General features: G+C 42.7%; 1 protein-coding gene across 1 annotated transcript in view; it reads right to left on the bottom strand.

The window, feature by feature from the left end:
- Positions 1–14,399, bottom strand: part of b4galt2 (UDP-Gal:betaGlcNAc beta 1,4- galactosyltransferase, polypeptide 2) — a gene marked incomplete at both ends in the record, with an annotated part of 107,286 nt that overhangs the window by 67,073 nt on the left and 25,814 nt on the right. The window lies entirely within an intron of this gene.

Raw genomic sequence — 14,399 nt, 5'->3', positions numbered from 1 at the left:
CACACAATTCTGCCGCTGTGGAGACTCACTTGCACATATGACAATGTGTAACAACCGTTGTTGTATTGAGAGTTTCAGAAAGGTACAAGACACGTGTGTGACTTGTTTCAGAAGCTGTTTGAACATTTTTTTTCAGCGTACTGCGGCTTTAAGAACTAAAGTCAATGTCGGGAAACAAATGTTCATGATACGTACACGTTTTGTTCAACAAGATGATCTTCACAAATGAACACCACTTTTATGACTTCTGAAGCGTGAATGCAATCGGAAGAAGTAATCAGCAAACGTTAGGCCATTATTAAACTACACCGTGTGGCGTGACTTCAACACCGATACCTAATTCCAATTTATAATTTGAGTTCACACGAAAACCCTGACAGCCTCTGTAGTCTCATTTTGCCGCTTGTTAGCAACAGACTTTTTAAAGACACAGCTTCAAAAATCACGATAGTGGTATTTACTGACATGTTTTTATGTCGTAGAAAAAAAACAACATTGTTGTTTTGGGTCTTGAATGAGATTTGTTTCAATAAGAAAACTATTAAAGTAATAGAATATTCTTTTAAGACATTTGGATCATCGCAGCCATCAGAGCCACTGATAATGTATGTCTCATGCTGCATGATACGTGTATGATTGCACAGTATGAGAGCACTGTACCGCAGGGAAGAGCGGCACATGACTTAATAATCCACTTAGCATTGACGTATGCGCTTTCTGTCGAGAGGTCCCCTCCAATCAACGCTGCACCGGCGAGGAGCATGATCGATGCAAACAAGGTTACGACTTCATAACACACTTCTTTATCAGCCGCAAGAATTGAATGCAAACAGTCCCAACAGCCCCCCCCCCCTATATATACCTATATATGAACAGATAACCCACTTCAGAGACCTATATCGTTATTTAGGTCAAGTCTTAAATCTAGTTCGAGGCAAATTTAGTGCATGGTGTCTCTGCACAAGACAAGGCTCCCTGACTATAAGTTAGCTGCACAGTACACACTGGGTTTCCTGGAACCACAGAGGTATGTATTTACTGCTAGAGCAGAAACACTTGAGGGTTAAAAACCAGGCTTTCAGAGAAGTCTCTTTCCAGATGATATGTAGCAACATGACTGCACATAAATCTAACATGTGGCCCGAGTGTGAATGAAACCGATAACGAGGCACAGTGTTCGAGGCACAGAATATTTAATGGGCCAGGATTTTTGAACCGGTTGGAGTATTCAATCGGTCGAAGAGCACAGACATCCAATATTTGAGCGTTACAGCAGCTACCGTGGTTCTGTCCAAAGTTCAACCTCACTACATTTTTTATTTTCTTGAATCTGTACAAAAGCAGTTGTTTGTGAATTTACGAGGAGTGACCGCAGTGACTTCTGCCAACTCACGGTTTGAACTTCTCGTCACGATGAGCTCCGGAGGAAGTGATGCACTTCAGTCCCGCTGCTAAATTCGTGCAGCTCGACTCACATGTATGTTGTTGTTTTGATGCAAAAAGATGGCGACAGGGAGGTCAGAAAGCTTCCAAAGTGCTTTAGGAAGCTTTCAAACTGAACACTGACATCATCCTGTTGTACTCCGACACAGAATACATGAATAATTGTATGAAAAGTGTGTGAGTGTGTGTGTGTGTAATGTGCATTTTAGAAAAAAAAGGGACAATGTGGGTTTGATCTGATGTTGGTGGAGGAAGAAGTGAATAATGAGAGCTCTAAAGTGTGGTAGGTTGATAGCTTTGCAATTATCTCACATGCATGCACGCGCACACACACACACACACACACACACACACACACCCCTAATACATCTCATAGTTATCTATGTGGTGATATTACAGTAATACATTATCATCAAGCTTCATGATCGCTCTATCTAGGACACCCGCTGCACTTTGGGGGATACATCACTGCTCTGTCTGCAAATATACTCATATACACTTGCACCCCCCCCCCCCCCCCCCCCCTCACACACACACGATAATAATGGACAAAATCTCTCTGAGCAATTAGGTTAGTGGCTAATGTTCCAACACAATACACAGAGCAGACCTGAGGCAGTGAGCAGTGTAAACACACAGCGACTCGGCCTCTTTGAGGCTGTGATTCTGGGTCAAATCTGATAACAAGGAAACAGAACGAGGAGGAAAAGGGGAGCGTCCAGAGTTTGGTCGGTTTTGAGGGTTGTTGTTTTTTTGACGCGTCTTCCATCCACAGAATGTAGTGCTTTCTGTTTCTCTCGCTTCCCGACTCAGATTGTTTGATTCGTTCTGGCCTTCTCACCCCATAATTCATATGTCAAAAGGTGAAAGATCACTGAAATATTAAAGACAACATTCACACCTCCACTCACTTTCCACCAGGCCAGTGGATCTGAAAATGGGATCCATGTGTAGAGGTTTTAACTGGTCCACCTGGTCCCTGGTAAGACAGACGTGACCCAGACGTACAGTAAGCGGGGCCAGGACCAAACTTGATTCAGTCGAATCGCTTTTGGGTCATTCTGTTGCAGCAGATATCGAGTCTGTGTTTTTCGGTAAGACAGAGAGTGAACTGCTTCATGCTGCCACTGCTGATGTTCTCTCTCTATTTGGCTCTGTGTGAGTCGCCCATATTTTGGATTGGTCTCATAATCCTCAGGTCCCTTTTGGATTAATACAAATCTGTTTAGTAAGTTTAGGTAGGTTGTCCATGTGTCCATTGTACAGAAAACCTCCATGGGGGTCTTACACAGATTATTGTGTCTATCTATGGACTATGTTTTTTAATTAATCATATGTCGAAAACATTAATTTTGATGAATAATTTAATGATACATTTGTGATTCAAACAGTCAATACGTTTTTGTGAGATTCAATAGTTGCTGAAATGTCCTTTTTAAAGGGGTCCTTCTACAGCTAGTCTGTTGACACTGCTACTTATGCGAGTAACGTAGCATGAATCGTTTTGTGGCTCCACAGGGAGATCCAGGACAACATCTGGTGAATTGCTTCGGGTGAATCATTTGAGTCAGCAACAGCTGAAGCTGAAGTTTGATCATAAAAGACAATCTGGGTGGAGCTAGAACGAAGCTCACCAGAACTCTATTGACTGCTCCTCATCCACGGCCGAGGCTACATTAGCTGCTACTAGCACAACACACTCACATCTTAGACCAACAAGTGGATGGTTTAGTTGCATTGTGGGTAACGTAGGCGCCAAGTTTTGATGAAGAGAATGCGTGGAATAAGATAATGATATTTTTGATCTGCTGCTGTGATACTTTTTTCACTGTCAATCGTGAGATTGGAGGATGGATTCCGCTTTAGAGAGGAACTCATTTTGAATTGATTTGCAACTACATAGTCCCACTGTATTTAAGGTGGAAACAAGCACCATCATGTTAAATACTGTAATTACTGCTTTGTCTAAAACGGTGCGATGCATAACATAAAAGACAAACTTTGAAATGATGTCTTTGCTCAGTGTCTTTGCTCAATATTTCTCTCGCCGCTACAACATCTCCATGCAAAGTGACCGAACGCTAAATCGACAAACATCTTCCTGCACGTGTTTGGGATTAAACCTGAATAACAGAAATTGACACGGAACTAAACAAATATATTTTCCCTCTGAAGTCTGAATCTGTGAGCACAACACCATGACTGGCCCGGTCCTCACAGAGTCACTGTTCAGGCCATCTGACCATGGAAACTACACGACAGGCGGGTTGTTAATCAGCAGTCCTGTTCTGAGACTTTTTGTGCCTTCATGCCTGTAAGTGACAACTGAGGCAGTGCCAGGGTCAGACTTTGCACAGAGAGAGTTTATAATTGAGTTTGGTTCTTTGCCTTCGGGATGAGGAGAAGGGAGGACAAAGAGGGAGGGAGAGACAGTTCCTCTCCTCTCTCCTCCTGCTGACACAGACTCTGTGACAACAGAGACGTTCAGCTCTTTGAGTCTTATTAGCCCGTCCACTCTAACGTTTTCCTCCCGGTCTCTCTCTTTCAATCATTTACAAATGCCTCTACCAACTCTGGACTGTAATTGCTGTGTTCTTATCGGAGATGGGGAGAAAGAGAGAAAAGGGGATGGAGGTAGAGGAAGGGAGGACAAAAAGGAGATGTGATGGAAGAAGGTAACGAGAGGGAGGAAAATGTGTGTGAGAAAAAAGAAAGTCTGCAATATTTATTTTCTTCTCGTTCTACAATATAATTTACTTTGTTTGTCGTCATTGTGGATTTATCCTCGGAAAGTGGCAAAGGTTGTGCTCAGCCTTGAAACTGTGTGTGTGTGTGTGTGTGTGTCCGTGATAATTGACTGGATCAGAGGATTAATGGTATTTAGGAATGTCCTCGACATGCAGAATATCCAGTCATCTGTTAGGGTGGGTGTGTATTTATGTATAATACTCGGTGTGTGTGTGTGTTTGTGTGTGTGTGGGCTGAAAGATAAGCGATAAAGGGTTGACAATGGTGTATTCACAGCTCACAAACAGCAAGCACAAAGGTTGCCAAGAACGCTGCGACATTCGCGATCTGACAGCTTTCTTGTCACAAGCCATGTTGGTGGAAAATGAAACCCAGACGACAGAAAGGAAACAGGAACGTTATGAAAAGGATCTTTTGAGACCGGTCGGTTCTCGGAGAAAAAAGGTTGCTGCAGTTTCCTTGAGAGTACAGCATGAGCATTTTAGTCGAAATTACTTTTTCAAGGACTGAATAATAACAAAAATGGAACAAGAAAGGTGCTGTGATTTGACTAATCTCTTGCAGTAAAATAAACAGTTATGAAAAGACTTCTTGGAAGGATCCACAGTTAGATGTTAACGCCGTGTATTGGCAAGAATCTGGCGATATTGTACGTATCGTGATGAGGCAATAAACATAATGTCGCGATAATCAAATGTATCGATACTTTCTTACACCCCCATAAGATATAACGTGCAAACAAGAGAGACAATATAGCACACACATCGCACGAGATAATAAATACAGGGAATGAAGAGAAAAGAATGAATAAGATAATAAAATAAAGTCCTGTTCATTTTTTGACAATGTTCAGTAATGGATGCGCTACTGTGCATGAAGACCCGAGGAGATGAATCAACCACGACTCCCACAGTAAGAAAAAAAACATTCACACACTTTTAAATTCTGATGCATGTACTGCTGACGGCGATTGGAAGCTACAGTACAAATTGTGTTTCGTAGAAACATGATTTATTCAGAGGTTTCAACCAATTCACTTTTGGATTGTGAATTTGTTTTGGCTCCGATTCCTGCCTTCTTCTTTGCAGCAACAGCGGTTGAAGCATATGGTTGTCGTAGCGTTAACAGCCAGACAAAACTGCTGCAGAAAGACATTATTCCTCAGAAACAAAGTCCATAAAATATAAAGCCATGAAACAAAACTACAATTTGGTGAATTAGCCAGGAAGCTGCCGGGAAACAGGACCAAAGCAAAACCAGGAGCAGCACAATGAGCACAGATTACTAAGACACCACAAAGTCTCGTCTAGTAAAGCAGAGGCTGATACTGATCAGCAGATTTGTTCCCAACTTCCTGTGGTATTTTAACTACTTTCCAGTAAATAAATAACACAATTAAATACAATACAATTTTACAGGAAACTTACTGGGACGTGAAATTAAAGCCCATATTCCCCCTTTGGATTTCTTTTTTTCTAATTTCTGGTGTGATGTACGACAAAGAACCTGAGTGTGCACAAACAACAGGAAATGTTATCAACGAGTGTGAATTTCAAGCTGATGAAAGCAATTATAGCATTAAAACAAAAAAGGAGCTGTTTCTAAGAGTACTTTTATCAGCATTTACAACTTAGTACTCCATGTTCGATTCGATACCAGTGACGTGGATCATTACCGGAACAAGCAAGGTAGAAAACACTCGATGGCTGAAATCCATGAGCACAGTATGTTCACCGAGGTGTTTTTGTTCCGAGACGGAAGCGGTTGGAAGTAGAGGGGGGGGGGGGGGGGGGGGGGCATGAAACAGATGGAGGATGCGTGTAGCAACAACATTGTATCCTGGCACAAAAGCAGCGCGTGTGAAAGGGAGACAACGATGACATGAGAAATAAATAAAAGGAAGCAAACAGCATGAAAGAGGGAGGATACTATTTTAGAGGTAGAAGGACGTCAGTGGGAGAATAAAAAGACAAATCGAGAAAAAGAGAGAAATGCAACTGCTGAGGAAACAGTGATAGCAGCCGAAACAAAGGGTGTTGTGTTGCTGACAGATACAGATTCCATGGAAACACACCAAGAGTGAAAACAAAAGGTGTAATATCACTACTCTGCAGTACTGTTACTGTAACTGTCAGGCATCTAATTTGCTTTGTATCTGTAGGCTGTAGGCTGTCATCCCTTGAACTATCGCAATAAATTCATATTGATGTTATACATGAACCAGTACTGATGACAGACTGCAGTGGCCTCAAACAGCCCTTCGCTTTCTGCATTATTAAACTACTTTATTGTTCAGAAACATACATTTAAGACTCAAAGTAATATCGTAGCCATCACGAACCAACTTAAGGCAAACTAATTTACTTTTGGAACAATATCTTACTTTTTTGACCCCAAATGTTGAGAGTGTGACTGTCCGCCGATGGAGGCGAACCAACAACCTTTCGTATGGTGTCAACATACGGCTCACTAGCTAGATAGACAGCTGGAAATTACAAAAGATCTGTAGTTTTATGTATGAGAGTATGATTGAAAACCAGCAGGGATGATATGGTTCAGAAATATTTATTGTTATAGCACATTCTTTCTGTTTTTTTATTTTTTATAACTGTTTAGGATTTCAAAGTTTCTGCCAACATTGACACTTGACCATAATGAGATGATGAGCTTCTGTGACTTCTGAGTTGTATGTTGTAAGGCTGATAAGCGTTAGATTTCCAAAGTTGTGCTCTGAACATTTCCTGTTGCTAGACAATGGTAAAATGCATTGAAATTCATACAGTATGTTTCTAATATATATGGAGAAAAGCCATTGTGTCCGACAATATTGAGTTAATTTGATAGTTTGTCTTTCAAGAGTTACCTAATAGTTACAATACAAATAATGAGGCTTTAATTCACAAACTACTCAGAAAAGTTCCTCAGAAGAAGCAGAACAAAAGTGTTGTGTTGTTTTTAATCACACTGACTGTTGTTGTACAGTTGCCAATTATGCGAACCCAATCCTTGATTATCATCATCCTACTAATCTGGAATTAATCTATTCCAAGTAATCTAGGGACAGCAACCACAGTCCAGCTGTGCTGTGTACTGGCTCTACCGACCGTGCAAACGTGCGTGTATTTCCCTAGATGCTGCTTTTGGCATGATTGGGACTGTTCTCCCTATTACATGATATCAAATCTGCATTACTGGCAGTGGAGACGACACCAGCATGCCAGCATGACAGTGTGTGTGTGTGTGTGCGGGTGTGCTTTTGGCGGTACAGCTACAGGTCTCACTGCCACTGTCCAGCTGGCACACTGATGTGGTAGTTGGCACATATGCTAAAAAAGCACACACACACACACACGCGTTAGAAACACTATTCTCAGAAGAATCAGTATCCTGAATCCGCTGTAGCCAAGCGCACAGACTCCGAGGTGATGATGCTGTCAGAGAACACTTCAGCTAGAAATAACACCGCAAGATATGTTCAACACTGGTCCAGAACCGAGTTAAACAACTAGCATGCGGCTATGTTAAAGAGTAACTGCAGACTGGTTTTTAAGCTATTAACTACCGGTAAATGATATGACTTTGAATAAACACATGAATGCTGGTGTTAGTCTTGACATTTCTTACCAAACTAATAAAAATACGTATTGTATGGTTGAAAGTGGCTTAAAGCGGCATCTTGCGTCACAGCTGATCCTGCAAGGCCAATCAAGAGACAGAATCGACGGGTTGGGAGGGTCTGCCTAATAAACACCAAAGTCATCAGTTCAGTGCTTCTTGCCATGTCACTATTTTCGAAGCTACCTCGAGGCTTTTTAAGCTCCACTTTTTTTTTGCATTTGTCAAAATGATTCGGCGTGGATTTAGGTTCCTGTAGTGGTTCACAGAGAAAGGAAAACTAAACACTCTTTCAGGGAGAAGTTCATGTTGAGCACATATTTCTCTCTGACTCTGACATTTCTGAAAGCTGTACTTTGACACGTCTGGCATGCATGTGTGCATTATTGCATGCGTCTGACACTGGCACACAGACAGACATTAACCCATCCGAGAGTAACAGTGTCAGTGTGTCCGTGGCCCCCTGCTCACGTCTGTCTTGATCGTCCTCTACTTTAATCTCTTTGCTTTCTTTTCTCTCTTCTGTCCGTCACCATTAAAGGCTATCCAAATACGTCCGACTGTGCAGAAATGCTGAACACGCAGACATCAGACGCACCGTGGTAGACCTGACTTCTTGAAAGGAACTAAATCAATTCAAAGCAGTCATGCCAAGGTGGAAAGACGAAGATGGACAAATGGGGGAGACAAATGAGCACAAATACAATTTAAGTTGAAGTGTTGATGGAGAGAAGATCAAATGGAAGAGGGAGGGGGATTAGATAGCTTAGGGGTAGCTATACTGGGAAACTGAATCTTGGAAGAGCTTTTGGTTAGCAGGGTGCCGTTGGAGGGACTCAATAATCAGAGTATTATGGTTTTTAATTTTGAATCTTGTTGAAGGCTAAACCTTAAAGCCACATACAGCAGCTGGAGACGAGATAGAGGAGAACAAGGGATATCAAAAATGGAGTAGTCAAGGACGATGGATATAAAGGGATGGATAAACACACACACACACACACACAAAAGATACTTAGACTTTCAATTGAGATGAAAAGAGAAAGAGTTTATGTATCAACAACTGATGGGACCCTCATTAAAAATGTAGCTAAATCCTTAAATTGAGTGAATCCCTTCATTAAATCATCAGTGAAACCAAAAAACCCAAACAGCTTAATTTGCCCTCTAAAAGTGGTTTCACAGTGGATCATTGTTTATGATTTTATTTACTCAATGGCAATTATATTGAGTGTAAAATGACGTCATGACTGTGAGGGTAAAGCGCAGGCTATATGACTGTTAATCTGCAGCATTTCCTTTCTCTTTTGTTGTTACTTAGCTCAGTTTGTGAAACAAGTAAAGAAGCACCACAAGTCATCCATGCCTGTGTCGAAAACTCGTAGCTACTGCAGCAGAAATAGCACATGAATCAAAAGCAGCTTGGACGAGTCAGGCCGCCCTTTAACTGTATAGTAGTACATCACCAAAATTAGGATAAGTGCTTAATGTAGCCGACATCATTTGGTGGGACAAAGTGCCACCAAATGATGCTTAATGTACATCATTTGGTGGGACAGGTCTACCTGCAGTTGGTGGTGGTGGTGGTGGGGAACCTGTGCAAAATGTTGCTCAGCTGCATTTGCTGACCCAAGCTGAAAATGTGGCTTCACTTCACGAACAGCTATTTCGTTTTTTGGCTGTTTTTTTTCTTTCAGCTGTTCTGCGGTTCAGTCACATGCAGGTGTTTGTAAATTTACATTTATGAACTTTGGAAGACGCTTTTCTTCAAGGGCAACTCACAAATAAGGGAGAATTCAAGTCACAGTAGATGAAATACAATCGTACATTAGATCGTTAACAATAAACGCAAATGGTTTTAATTACAAAAGACATATCTAAATCTGTCCAAACAACCTGAAATAGAGGAAATACATTCACTAAAAGCTGTACTTTCACTGTGGAAATCAGACCTCAGTGAGTGTGCCCATAATAAACATCTACTGCGTTCAACTGAAAATATGAATATAATAAGTAACAAGTGTCTTTCGTAATGGGGATGAAACAAAGAGGCTAATGAGTTTACATGAATCATTTAGTCACAACTAGTCACAAGAGAAAGTGTTATGAAGCGGCGCTGCAGACGACAACACAGAAAGTTAACCCGGCTGAAGACACTCTGAGGTCTGAAGCAGAGCGCTGGCTGTTCGAGGGACAGAGAGAGGGACAGAGAGAGGGACAGAGGGAGGGACAGAGAGAGGGACAGAGAGAGGGACAGAGGGAGGGACAGAGGGAGGGACAGAGAGAGGGACAGAGGGAGGGACAGAGGGAGGGACAGAGAGAGGGACAGAGAAAGGGACAGAGAGAGGGACAGAGAGAGGGACAGAGGGAGGGACAGAGAGAGGGACAGAGAGAGGGACAGAGGGAGGGACAGAGAGAGGGACAGAGAGAGGGACAGAGAGAGGGACAGAGAGAGGGACAGAGAGAGGGACAGAGGGAGGGACAGAGAGAGGGACAGAGAAAGGGACAGAGAGAGGGACAGAGAGAGGGACAGCGGGAGGGACAGAGAGAGGGACGCTCTCGACCCCTCCAGCTGGCGGTGTTCGTCCGACCGACAGCCCTGACGGGTTGGTATGGACTTCCACACACCTTAGGTCTCTTCATGTTCTCCTTTCTCCATCTACAAACAAAATTCTCCTGAATCTCTTATTCAGTAACCTCAGCTGCAGCACACCTGCATACGTTAATGATTCATGCTTCGAGCTGTAGTTTAAATCAGCACTCAGCAGCCGCTGTTAAAAGCCGTTTGCAATTGACCTGACAGCACATTTGAGGTCTTGGAGAAAGGAGAAAATGAAATGAGTCCATTTTTAAGAACCTTTTCTTTTCCAAAACCTTTTTTTTTCTGGCCTGAAAATCAGCATTTTCATTGCTGTAGCAGCTGCCTTTGTGTCCTGCAAATGCACAATCAAAAATGAATTTACCCTGCATTGAAGAAGCAATACAGTACACACACACACACACACACACACACAAAGAAAGACAAAAAGAAAGTGGACTTTAGAGTTTGCTTACACCGATACAAAGAGATATGACGTTCACAGCACAATAATGTAGAAGTAGCAACATAAAGAGCACCACACACACACACACACACACACACACACGTGCAGCTGATGATGATTTCTATCCGTACAAATGAGAACAGACGGCCTCTCAGCTTTGAGAGAAGACCGCCAATTCCATTACAGATACACACACACACACACACACACACACACACGGCAAACCGCTCAATAACAATACATCTTAAGCCTTCATAACAAATCAGCTCTTTTCACCTCTTGATGTTGTATGCTGTGCCCCAAAACAACAGCAATCACGGAGTCGATGACATGAAAACACTAAATTGAAAACGTGGCAGGGCGATCTCATACAGGACGACCTCACCTGGCTTCTTATGCAATGTGGAGCAAAAATACAGCAATAGTTGTATCATATTATGTTATATTCCCATCAAAAGTAAGGCATCACAAACATCTGTAATATAACAATGAATAAAATGTTTCAGCTGCTGACGTCGATAAATTGGAAAATAGATCTAATTATTGTTTCGCAGTAATGATATTGGCTAATTATGGTGGGCAAGCTGAGCAAACGCCCATAGTTTACATTCGTACCGAATAAAATGAGTGCATTTGTTACATGTACTCATTAACTTGTACTGTACCAGAGTATTAGCAGGCTGTTGCTAATTTGCAAGTGTCCCGCTGGCAGAACAGTAATATACAGTATATTAGCAGCAACATTAAATACAACACTTATAGAACATAATTATATTCTTGTTCAGTGAAGCAATTACAGGAGAAAACGGGCTAAAATGCACCAGTTAGTTAGTTAACACATTAAAAACAATTATTGTTGGAGTTATTTAAGTGTCTATTCCACTTATCATTTAAAACATCAGTTTGGCGTAAACTTAGATGTAAACCCACCAACAGACAGACAAACAGACAGCCTCTCAGAGGCACATTCACCAAGTGACACACTGCCCACACACACAAACACACACCCACACACACTGCCCACACACCCACACACACAGCTCAAATGTGAGCTGATTTAACTGATGTAACTGCAGCTTTGCTTTTCTATGGGTTGAAAGCTCTGGCAAACCAACTCCATCTGTCTCCAAAGACACAGTGACAGATCCCTTTTCTACAGAGCGCTGTGAACGAATAGAGGAAGAGGAGGGACGAGGAGGAGGAGGAGGAGGCCAACGGAGGAGAAATACAAAGCTGAGGAAGGTGAGAGAGAATAATGGACTGAGGGAATATGTCAAGTGAGGCAGAAAGAGAAAGTAAAGCATGCAGAGACAGAGAGGGAGAGAGAGAGAGAAATGAATGGTCAGGAGAGAGGGAGAGCGGGGGAGACAGACAGAGATATAGGGAGAATCCATGGAGATGGAGGAGGAGGAGGAGGAGAGAGAGAGAGGAAGGACAGAAGGCTTATTTTGTTTCCTCTCCTTCAGCAGCTGTCCTCTCCTCACTGTTCAACATGCTCTTTCATGCCCAGCCATGCTGAGATAAGAGAGAGAGGGAGAGGGAGAGAGAGGGAGAGACAGACAGGCAGACAGAGAGGGAGGGAGAGAGGGAGAGACAGAGAGAGGGAGAGACAGAGAGAGAGAGAGAGCGAGGGAGAGACAGACAGGCAGGCAGACAGAGAGAGAGAGAGCGAGGGAGAGACAGAGAGAGAGAGAGAGAGAGCGAGGGAGAGACAGACAGGCAGATGGACAGGCAGACAGGCAGAGAGAGAGAGAGTCTGTCTCTCCCTCTCTCTCTCTCTCTCTGTCTCTCCCTCTCTCTCTCTCTCTCTCTCTCTCTGTCTCTCCCTCTCTCTCCCTCTCGCTCTCTCTCTGTCTCTCCCTCTCTCTCTCTCTCTCTCTGTCTCTCCCTCTCTCTCTCTCTCTGTCTCTCCCTCGCTCTCTCTCCGTCTCTCTCTCTCTCTCTCCCTCTCTCTCTCTCTCTCCCCCTCTCTCTCTCTCTCTCCCTCCTGTGGAAACCTGAGTGAGCTGTGCTGCAGCTACGACGAAGGTGTAATGCCAATCATCCAAAGAGCAACATGTGAATGACGAGAATGTCTTCCTGTGTTTCATGCATTCAAAAAAACTACACTGGAACGTATGTTGGTTAGAAAATGCACATGTGGATCCAGGTGGAAGATTAATATGGTCGTTAGAACACCAATGAAGGTTTGTCAGATGCTTAAAGCCATGCCAACCTTTTTTTTTAATACTGAGTAATAATATTGCAACTCTGGAGAGTTTTCACAAAAACAATGTTATTCTCCTCCGTCTGGATGATTGTGAGGCAGCGGAAGTAATAAATGCTGTTCATATTACAGACTCATAACGTCTACATGTGACCCATCATTCACCACATGGCTTAGCATGGACATAAACACTTTAACCGAGACGTTGCCTTGCTGCATTGTTTTGTTTATCGTGTAATTTGATTTTTGGAGACCTGACAAGATAAAAGTAAAAGGCAAAAAAAGGCAAATAAAAACATCACATGGCAAGTGAATGGAAAAGTATTTCATGAAATAAAAATGAAAATAAATGTCTCCTTAGTGGCCGTTCACATGCCACGTTTTTTTTGCTTTTTGCTGACTCGACTCTATTGTTGTCAATGTAGACGCGGGCGACACCGTCGCAATACTCAATTGTTCCCAGGTCCTATTGTTCAGCGGCAGCAGAATGCTTCGTGCAGGGCTACCCAGAGCGTCACACAGACTATTTAACTGGCTTCACGCTTTCCTTCCATGGACGTCACGAAATCCCGCTGAAAGGTCAGCCAAACTGAAACAGACCAATCGAGCAGGAAAAAAAAGTTACCGTGAAGGATTTACGGTGCCGGAAATCCATTTATCTTTCTTTTGACTTTGTTTTAATTCATAGTCAGCGAGGCTTCACGCTAAATCACCGCAACTTCATCATCATGTCATCACTGGAGGTTTGGGGATTTGGAGTCCAGCATCACACTTTAGGCTGCTCCAGAACATAATGAAGATGTTTAAGTCTCTGAACAAAGTCTAAACCCATCTATTGCTTTACGTTTTGATAACATAATATACATCCCATACATCGAACAGTTACACCAGAATCCCAAGGTTTCCACAACGAGTACATAAATCCGTGCGGGTCTTGATTTGCTCTTCTGTGCCGCATCCCTACTTTGTGATTCAGGCTAATACATTTCTCCATAAAACATCTCCACTCACACGGATTTCAGTGATGGTGTTTAAAAAAAAAACAAAAAAATGACCGAAACTGTATCAAGCAAGAAATCTCTGTGAATATATTTGGAAGCTGCATCTGAAATATTTATCATCATTGTGCTGCAGCTACGACGAGCAGGGAGCCGGAGTGAAGGGAAGAGGAGACGGTGATACAAATAAACTGATCTTTCTGTCTCCTGCGCTGCGAGCTCCTCTTGCTCCTCTCGTCATCAACAAAGCCTACAGGTCTCCGGCCTCTCTTGTTTGCACAAAACCCACATTCAGATTCACAGTGAGGCTCTGTTTATCTGGGACTTTACTGCTCTTGTTTTCCG

This window comes from Melanostigma gelatinosum (assembly GCF_949748355.1).
Source record: "Melanostigma gelatinosum genome assembly, chromosome: 15".
NCBI classification, from domain to species: Eukaryota; Metazoa; Chordata; class Actinopteri; order Perciformes; family Zoarcidae; genus Melanostigma; species Melanostigma gelatinosum.
Note: the sequence above shows the minus strand (reverse complement) of the source record. Positions and strands in the feature narration are given on the sequence as shown.